This window comes from Sapajus apella, unplaced genomic scaffold, assembly GCF_009761245.1.
Source record: "Sapajus apella isolate SASKATOON/1434 unplaced genomic scaffold, GSC_monkey_1.0 scaffold16, whole genome shotgun sequence".
Classification (NCBI taxonomy): Eukaryota; Metazoa; Chordata; class Mammalia; order Primates; family Cebidae; genus Sapajus; species Sapajus apella.
In genome coordinates, this window is record NW_022436956.1 from 15,384,581 (window position 1) to 15,394,972 (window position 10,392).

Genomic DNA, 10,392 nt, shown 5'->3' on the forward strand with positions numbered 1-10,392 from the left:
AAGGAAAGTTTTCTTATATGCTGCTCCCCCTAACCCACACTTTTGAGACACCAAAACGGAAAGCATTTTACTGTCTTTGAGCTCCAAACAATAGTCCCTAACCCCATCCTCACCCAACTGCCCTGTCCCAACAAATGACTCAAAATACACTTATTTGCTCTCTGAGTTCTAACTAGAACTAGGAGACGGCAGACAGACAGACAGACAGACACACACACACACACACACCCACACACAAGGTTGGGGGCCAGGTGTTTGTCTTCTCCTCTTGTGGGGCCCTTACATCACCAGCTCATTTCTCCTGCGGAGAATCCTTAAATTGATACAAACTCAGACATTCCTTATCAGAATTAAGTTTTCTCTAAGGCAGTGATCAAAACAATCTTTCTTACCAACGAAAATAAAAAGGCTCCAGGAGAAATTGCCATCTAGAACCAAACTCATGATACTCAGGTGCTTTCCTTTGTTTTTTCTAATGAGCTTTAAGCTGGGAACCCCTTGGGACGTTGAGCAAAGCCTGCCACTTCCTGAAGTTCCTTCCTTCCTTCCTACTTCCTGCTGCTCCTCCACCAGGCTCTCAGGACCCTCTCAGTCAACCCTCCCTGCACCCTGCAGAGAGCTCTCCTTACCTTTCAGACTTCTCCTTGGGCTGCTGTCTCCTCACCATCTCCTCAACTGCAGCAGCTGCCACCAACCACAACACACACACACACACACACACACACACACACACACACGCACACACTCTGCCATCGTCATTCGTAGGCTCCTCTCTCTGCCTTTGTGGGAATATGGCTTTCCTCTTCCCTTCCACTGGAACCACTGTGGCCCCAGCCATGGTCAGTTCCCTGTTCACATCTTCTCTGACCTCTCAGTGGCCCAAGAGACCCCCTTCCTTCTGAAAATACTCACTCCTCTTGGCTTCCCTAACCTCCACTGACCTGGTTCTCCCCTATCTAACTCCTTCTCAGTCCACTTGTCAGACATCTTTCCTGACCTCAAAATGCTGGAACAGGAAGTTCTCAGGCTAAAACTGCGGTTTCACCCCATTGTCACCGACACTGTGTCTTATTTTTATTTTTAAAAATCTTTGCTAATCTGAAGGCAAAATACTGTTCTGTTGTTTAAATTTCTATTTCTTTCCTGTAAGAGGACTCACTAGGGCCTTATAGGCCATGGCAAAAAGTTTGAGTTGTCTTCGAAACTCCACCAGAGGAGTAGCATCATACAGTTTTCATCTTCACAAGTCCCTCTGGCTGGTGAGAGGAGGCTGGACTGAAAGGAAACAAGGACAGCAGTGCCGGCAAGAGAGGACAGTCGCATGGGCTGGGGAGGCAGTGCAAGGCTGAGAAACGATGGGACCTGCAGGTGCTGGCGGCAAGGGTGCTGGAATGAGGGAAAGGGGGAATCAGGGATGACCCTTGGGTTTTCAGCCTGAGTAACTGGAAGGGTAGGAACAGCCACCACTTACAGGGAATGGTCGTGCATCAGATGCTGTTGTACAGGCCATGCATGTTTTCACACACTGCTGCTCCTCCGCTCTGGGGAATAGGTACTGCTGGCCTATCCTAGCCCTGGCTTGAGAATAAGAGCCTCAATCTCAAACACATTGAACACTTCATTTTGAATGAATGTGATAAGATGTTTGAACAGCTCGACGTGGGTCATGATGCCCAGGATATTTTTCGCATGACACCGCCATGAGAAGCAGGTCATGATGTTCAGGGCTACCTTGAGCAAAGAGATCTGTCCAGTCCGCCACAAGTTCATGCAAGATCCGGTGGAGATCTTCATGGATGATGTGAAGAAGTTGACGCTGCATGGGTTGCAGCAGTACTACATGAAACTAAAGGACAACGAGAAGAATCGGAAGCTGTTTGATCTTCTGGATGTCCTTGAGTTCAACCAGGTGGTGATCTTTGTGAAGTCTGTGCATCGGCACATTGCCTCGGCCCAGCTACTGGTGGAGCAGAACTTCCCAGCCATTGCCACCTACCGGGCGATGCCCCAGGAGCAGAGGCTTTCTCAGTATCAGCAGTTCAAAGGTTTTCAGTGGCAAATTCTTGTGGCTACTAACCTACTTGGCTGAAGCATAAGCATTAAGTGGGTGAACATGGATTTTAATTATGACACGCCTGAGGACTCTGACACCTGCCTGCATTGAGTGGCCAGAGCAGGTCGGTTTGGCACCAAGGGCTTGGCTATCACATTTGTGTCCACTGAGATTGATGCCAAGATCCTCAATGATGTGCAGGATTGCTTTGAGGTCAACCTTAGTGAGCTGCCTGATGAGCTCGACATCTCCTCCTACTTCGAACAGACATGGTAGACGACTCCCCCATTGTGGAAGGTGACCATCTATCCTTCATAAGAGGACACTAGGGAGGGGGTGAAGGAGACAACAGTGCCTCCACCCCTGACAGCCCACACCCCATGGCTTCCTTCTTCTGCATCACTACCACTCCTGAACCCCCATTTCTGACATGTCAGAATGCTTTTTAACAAAACTAAAAACAATATATATATTACATGTTATATTTATTTATTGTATGCTATATAATATGCATATATATACACTATACTCTTTTATATATATATATTATATATACTATAAATATATCATGGTTGAGGGTACTGAGCCCAGCAAGTGCATGCCAGAGCCAGAATTCCAACCCAGGTGGTCTGGCTTCAGAGTCCACACTCCCCGTAGCCATACTCATGGCCTCTGTTGAGAGGGTTAAGCAATTAGTAAGATGGAGAAGACTAGGGGTAGGAAGGGGTGGTCCCAGGGTGGAAACGTCAGGGCCCAGGCATCTGCATTCTTCAGCCTCCCGGTGGCCAGACCACAGGCAGGCTGTGCATAATACACTATTGAGGCCTTCCAGAAACATGCAAAGAGGCAGGGGAACAGAGGAGGAGATCTGAGCTGGTTTTAGGAAGCTTCTTCAAGGGCAGGAGGGTCTCAGGCTGAGAGGGAGAACATCTGACCTCTGTCTACATGGAGATTCGGATTTAACACTCACTTTGTCTAACTCTTTCCTCCTCACACTCTTCCTTTCTCACTCACACACCTGCCCCTTGCCTGCTTGAGAGAGATTTACCTTATTAATTAAAAAATAACTATGTTTTCTTTCTTTTTTTTTTTTTTGACGGAATCTCACTCTGTCACCCAGGCTGGAGTGCAGTGGCACGATCTCAGCTCACTGTAACCTCCGCCTCCCAGGTTCAAGTGATTCTCCTACCTCAACCTCCCGAGGAGCTGAGATGATAGGTGTAAAAAATAACTGTTTTCTTAATTATAAAAGTAGACACTTATTGTTAGACATTTGAGAAACACTGAAATGTAGGAAAAAATTCAAATAACCCATAGGTCACCCAGAGAGTTGCCACTGAAATATCGGTGTTTATTTTAAATAGAAAAACACCATTTTTTTCAACCTGCATCATAATACACATTCAGTTTTGTGTCCTGATTTTTTTCACTCAAGATACAATGTAAACATCTTCCTGTGTTGTTCAGTATTCTTCTAAAACAATAATTCTCATAACTACACGGCAGCCCTTGTCTGTGGGCACCATCATTTAACCAGCCCTCTCGTGGTGAACGTTTCTGTTGTTTCCAGGGTTCTGTCTTTGTAACTAAGCCCGTAATGAATGGGTGTGTATGTAAATTGCTGCGTGCATCTGATTAGCTCCTGGAGTGGCCTTGCTCATCCTGAGTTTATGCCTTTGTAAGGTGTTTGATGCATGTCCCTTGCCAGAGCCCTCATCCCAGCCCCTGTCACCTCTCACCTTCCTTGCTGCCATAGGCACCCACTTGTCCTTCCTGCTGCCTCTATTACCTGCCTGGTAAGCCATGGTAGGAGGATTGCTAGAGTTCAAGGCTAGCTTGAGCAACATGGCAAAATCCTGCCTCTACAAAAAATACAAAACCCAGCCAAGCATGGTGGCACACACTTATAGTCCCAGGTACTTGGGAGGCTGAGGTAGGAAGATTGTTTGAGCACAGAAGGTGAATGTTGCAGTGAGTTGAAATTGCACCACTGCACACCTGGACGACAGAGTGAGACCCTGTCTCAAAAAAAAAGTGGGGTCAGGGGAGAGCATTAGGGAAAAGAGCCAATGCATGCTGGGCTTAATACATAGGTGATGGGTTGATAGGTGCAGCAAACCACCATGGCACACATTTACCTATGTAACAAACCTGCACATCTTGCGCATGTACTCTGGACCTTAAAAAAATAAAATAATCTTTAAAAGGATAAAAAAAGTTGTAGCGATCTACTGAGAAACATTGTGCATGTTAACAATACTATATTCTGTGCTTAAAACTTTTTAAAGAAAGTAGATCTCATGTTATAGGTTTTTAAAATAACAATAAATAATAATTTTAAAAAACAGCAGCAGTTAAAAAAAATGGTAAGGGCAGATTGTGTGCTGTGTCTGCTGAAAACCCAGGAGGACCCCTAGCACCCCAGGAGAGTCAGCATTTACAGTGCATCGCCCACCCGCCAATTTCTCCTACCTTCCCACCATGCTTCCCTCGCCTACTGTGCCTTTCTGGCCTCTTCTCAGTTCACCAAAAGTCTCTGCCACCACAGGACCTTTGCACCTGCTGTTCCATCTGCCAGTGTCATCTTGTTCTCTTCCTGTGGTTTGTGTCTTCTCTAGCTTTTGTGACTCAGCCCAAAGCCGCCTCATTGGAAAAGCCTTCACTGACCTCCCTCACTCACTCTCTCCCCTCAGCTCCCTATTTGCGTGTGTGTGTCTGTGTGTGTGTGTGTGTGTGTGTTTAAGGGTTGTTTTGTTTTGTTTTTTTTGGAAACGGAGTCATCCTCTGTTACCCAGGTTGGAGTGCAGTGGCACAATACCAGCTCACTGCAAATTTTACCTCCTGGGTTCAAGCAATTTTCCTGCGTCAACCTCCTGAGTTGCTGGGACCACAGGTGTGTGCCCCCATGCCCAGCTAATTTTTGTATTTTTAGTAGGGACAGAGTTTCGCCGTGTTGTCTAGCCTGGTCTCGAACTCCTGACCTCAGATGATCTGCCTGCCTTGGCCTCCCAAAATGCTGGGATTACAGGTGTGAGCCGCCACACCTGGCCCTTTTTAAGGCTCTTCACATTTTGTAAATATTTAGTTGCATTTTTCATGTGTTATTTTCAAGTTTCCCCTGATAAATTTTCTTGTCTTTGGGGGCAAGGACTTAGTTTTAGTCAATGCTATCCTTCCAGGTTCCAACTTAGTGCTTGGCAAAAAAGTAGGTCCTCGGAAAATATCATCCAATTGTCTTCCAAAAGGGTTGCAGTCACCTACCCTTCTGCCAGGAATGCATGAGAATGCAGTTTCGCTAAATCCTCGCCAGCATCAGGCATGATGCTTTAAAAAAAATCTTTGCTAATCTGCTAGCAAAAATAATAGTTTATTATTTAGATTTGCATTATTTTGGTTACTAGTGAAGTTGAACATTTTTGATGTTTACCAGTCCTCTTTTGTGATCAATAATCAAAAAGCCTGTTCATGATCGCATTCTTAAAGCTGTTCCAGAAAGGGGCCTCAGCTTCTGAACTCTGCTAGAAGCAAGCATTTCTTCCTGAAGTCTAACCTCAATCCTTCCTGCTGCTGTTTCCTTTTTTAACTTCCTCTTACTGAGCTCCTTGTGGGGCTGGCGAGAAAGCACGTGAGTGTCTTCCTGGTCCCTGTCACTCAGCATCCCTCTCCTGCCTCTTCTGCCCAGGGTGGGGGAGCAAAGCTTGCATGTGTCCCCCTCCCCACACCCCCAAGCTCTGCGAGGCAAATGAAACGATTCGATTTGAGGAGACATGCTGCTCTGGTGAGATGCAATCATCTCTGCCTAAAATCTCTTTCTCAGATATATAATGGTCTAATCAATATTAATAGAGAGGCTTATCTGTTTTCCTCATCTCCCATGTCCTTAAGAGTAGATAAAATGCTTGTAAAATAGGGTTCTATTCAGCATATACTGATTGCTTCCAAAACGCATTTTCTCAAGATCTGTCATCAAGTGAGAGTCATTACTGAGAGCTAGGCCCAGCACCACCGTTGACAAATTTGGGGAAGATTCTTTGATTATTTGGCCCAACATGTGATTTAAGGGCTGCAGCTTCTCTGGCTTCCAGATTTGTTCTTGTCTGTCCTGCAGGGAGATCTTGGAAGCTGGAGGAGTTTTAGATAAATGAAGATTGAGAGGAGGGGAGGCTTAGGGGCAGGCTCTGGAACTGAAGTGCCATCTTACCTCCTTGAGAGGAGACCACAGGGCCTTGGGAGGTGAGCAAGTGCCCTGTCCCTGACAGTAAGGAAGGAGCAGTGAACAGACGCCCCTGGTATCCCATATCGGAGGCCCATCTCCACGTGGAAGAGGAGCCAGAAGAGGACAGGGAAGCTTGAGCATTTGGATGGCTGGGGAGGTCAGTTGGGCCCTGGGCAGGGCTGTGTAGAGAGCAGAGGCCTGGACTTGGCATCCCAAGGCAGGTGTCCTGATTGGCTCTGCCACTAACTGTGTAAGCCTGAGTAAGTCACACAAACTCTTTGAGCCGTTTTGTTTGTCCTTAATCTAGGAAGAGCCCAGTGCCTTCCACACTCAAGTTCTCATCCCTCATCCACCCCAATTTTCACAACGGTGCAACCCAGCAAGTGGCTCACACAGTGTGCATAAAAATCATTGAGGTAGCAAAACAGAAAATTAGAACCAACTTTAAAGTCCACAAATGACTAAGCAAGCTGCAAATAGGTGCTCTGACCGAGTTTATCACATGTGACATGCATAACGTGTAATCCAGTGCAACCATTTACTTGGAGATCTATATGTACCGACCCAAGAAGTCCGCCAAGTCATATTGCTGGGTGAAAAAGCAAGTTGCAGAATGAGTCATACACTGTGAGGGGTGCGGAGGAACAGAACACAGTGCGTGCCTGTCTGCAAATGTTTAAAGAAAGTCTGAAAGGATGTAAAGAGCTGATAACAGTGGTCACTTCCGAGGCACCCCCTGCAGGGAGGGGGAAATGATCAAGATAGGCAGAGAGGGTCAAAGGGATTTTTAGCATTCTCTGTAATCCTCTGAATTTTTAAAAGGAGGAAAGCATTCATCCATTTCTTGTATAAATAAAAATCATTAATAAAGACACTTAGGTCAATTGAATTTCCATGTGGAAAGAAGTCCATCTTCATCCCCTATCCCACATCATCAACAACAAAAAATCCCAGATGTATCACAGTCCTAAGTGTCAAAGGCCTAATAACGAAGCTTTAAGGAAACAGAATATTTTCAAGAGGTGGTGGTAGGGAAAAAAAATTTTGAACAGGACATAAAAGGCATTGACTAGAAAGAAAAAGCCAGTAAGTTAGATTATGTTAAAATTAAGAAATCTTCAAAGGGAAGGTTCCTGCTCCCAGTATAAAGCCGATGGCCGACTGGCAACCATGGGAGGAGACAGAGTTGGAAAATCATCGTTCTGGAGCAATCGCAGTAAAGATTTGTTCAGGCAAGAATCATCAGTGGATGCTAAATCCAGAGGACATTTTGATGAGAAGCAGAATATTTGCATGGTCTCAACCTGCACATCCCCAATGCTTGCTTCTTAGTTTCAAGGGGAAAAAATTGTAACTATACAATGGATAAACTGGACACCACCTTGACAGATTGATTAAAATTAACATCGGCCATGAGGGACATTGTGTGGCTTCAGGTGTCAGACCCTAAGAAGGACATATCATTTATATATTACTCCATTCAGCAATGCAGCACTGCCTCTAATCATAATAAAATATCAGACAAACAAAATGAGGAATGTTCCATTTAAAAGGGAAGAGGGGAAGAGACAGCATTCTTCAAAATGTCAATGTCGTAAAAGACAAAGGAAGGCTATGACATGCTCTCGATTAAAGGAGACATGACAACTAAGTACAATACCTGATCCTAGATGGGATTCTGTATTAGAAGGGAAAATGATAAAGTACATTATTAGATCAACTGAAAAAATTGGAACACAGGAGATCAGATCAATGTGAAATTGACCGAAGCTGATAACTGTAGTATGGTCACATAAGAGAATATTCCTAAGAGATGTATATTTATATTTATATGCTGACTTATTTGGGAGTAGAGAGTTGTCATGTATGCAACTTATTTTCCAATGGTTTGGAAAAACGTGTGTGTGTGTGTGTGTGTGTGTGTGTGTGTGTGCGCGCGCGTGCATGTGTGTGTGTGTTATGTACGTAGAGAGAGAGGTGTGGCAAGAGGGTGCAAATAATAAAGCAAATGGTGTAAAATGGTAGCAAAAGGTGAATCTGTGTAAAGGCTATGGTAGAACTCGTGTATTACTTACATTCTCATAACTTTTTAGTGAATTTAAATATTTCAAAATAACTTTAAAAATAGAGAGTGAAACAGCATGCCACGAAATGGAAGAAAATATTTGCAATACAGATGTCCGACACGGAATTTATAATCAGAATATAAAAAGCATTCCTACAAACAAGAAAAAGATAAATTACCCACTAGGAAAATGGGCAAAAGACTTGAAGGAGCACTTCACAAAGGGGACATTTGAATGGCCAATTGACACAAGGTGCTCAACTTCATTAGCCATCAAAGAAAGGCAGATGAAAACCATGATGTAATATTGCCATGCTCCCATCATCATGGCCAAAATTAAAGAGGCAGACAATTCCATGTATGGGCAAGTAAATAGAGAAAATGCAATTGTCATTTCTGGCAGGGCTATAAATTAGAACAACTCTTCAGAAAAGAGTCTGTGGGCTGGGCACAGTAGCTCACACCTGTAATCCCAGCACTTTGGGAGGCCAAGGCAGGAGGATTGCTTGAGCCCAGAGTTGGAGATCAGCTTACACAGCATAGTAAAACCCTGTCTCTACTAAACATAAAACAAAACTGGCCAGGCATGCTGGTGCACACACCTGTGGTCTCAGCTACTTAGGAGGCTGAGGTGGGAGGTTCACTTGAGCCCAGGAGTTCAAGGCTGCAGTGAGCTGTGATTGCACCACTGCACTCCAGCCTGGGCAACAGTGAGACCCCATCTCAAAAAAAAAAAAAAAAAAAAAGATAGGTTGGCTGTATATTAGTTATCTATTGCCATGTACCAAATGACCCCAAAACTGAGTGGCTCAAAACAACAAACATCTATTATCTCACAGTTGCTGTAGGTGAGGAATGCAGCAGGCCAAGAGCAGTATGTCTGGCTCAAGCTTTCTCATGAGGTTGCAGTCAAAACTGTGGGCCAGAGCTGTGGTCTCATTTGAAGGCATGACTGGAAAAGGTCAGCTTCTAAGTTGACTCATATAGTTGGTGGCAGGATTCAGTTCCTCTTAAGCTGTTAGCTGGAAGTGTCCCTCAGTTCCTTACTATGTGGGCCTCTCTCTGCATGGGGAAGCTCACAACATAGGAGCTGGCTTTCTTCAGAGTGGGCAACCAAGAGGCAGCACACAAGGCAGAAGCCACAGTGTTTTCCTAACCTAATTTCAGAAGTGACGTCCCATTACTTCTGCCATATTCTATTGTCAGAGGTAGAGTCAGTAAGCCCAGCCTACACTCGAAGGGAAGGGATTACACAAAGATGTGAAGACCAGTAGGAAGGGAGCACTGGGGGGCATTGCAGAGGCTGCTACCACACACGACATCTTTAAAGCTGAACACAAGCATGTACTCTGACCTAGCAATTCCACTCCAGCAGAACTGAGTGCATGTGAGCACCGAAATATTATGCAAGAATGTTCATAGCAGCACTATTCATAATAGCTCAACTGGAAACAGTCCAAATACCCATCAACAGAAGAATGGAAAAATAAATTGTGCATAGTCATACAAAGGAATACTATACATCAATGAGAACACACAAACTACAAGTACATGCATATAAATAAATCTCAAAAACAGTGCTGAGGGAAATTTTGCCAGACACAAATGAATACATAATGTATAGTTTTATATATATAAAGTTTTTTAAAGGGGGATAAAACACAGTTAGAGGTCATCGTGGTGGTTGCCCTTGGTGGAGGGAGGGGGAGAGGCTGGAAGAAGGCAAAAGGGAACTTCTGGGGTCCAGAGATGTTTCTAGATCAGATGCTGATTTTCAGGGGGGTCCACCTTGCAAAACTCCACCCAGTTGCACATTTATAAATGTGCACCTTCACGTACATACCCTTCACTTAAAAATCTCCATTAACAAGAATCTGGAGACTTGTTGTTAAGTTCACATTCTAGAATCACTTATGGCCCCTTTCAAAATCCCAAATCAATGGGTGAAGGTGGGGGTGAGTGGAGGTGAGCTTGCCCCAAAATCTACCTTTAGAACAAGCTACCAAGTGAGTCTCATTGTTCTGGGTCACACTTGAAGAAGCACTATTAACCCATTTC

General features: G+C 44.6%; 1 pseudogene; it reads left to right on the forward strand.

Annotated features, from left to right (window-relative positions):
- Nucleotides 1–791: 791 nt before the first annotated feature.
- LOC116556432 lies at nt 792–2,360 on the forward strand (annotated as a pseudogene).
- The last annotated feature ends 8,032 nt before the right edge of the window (nt 2,361–10,392 follow it).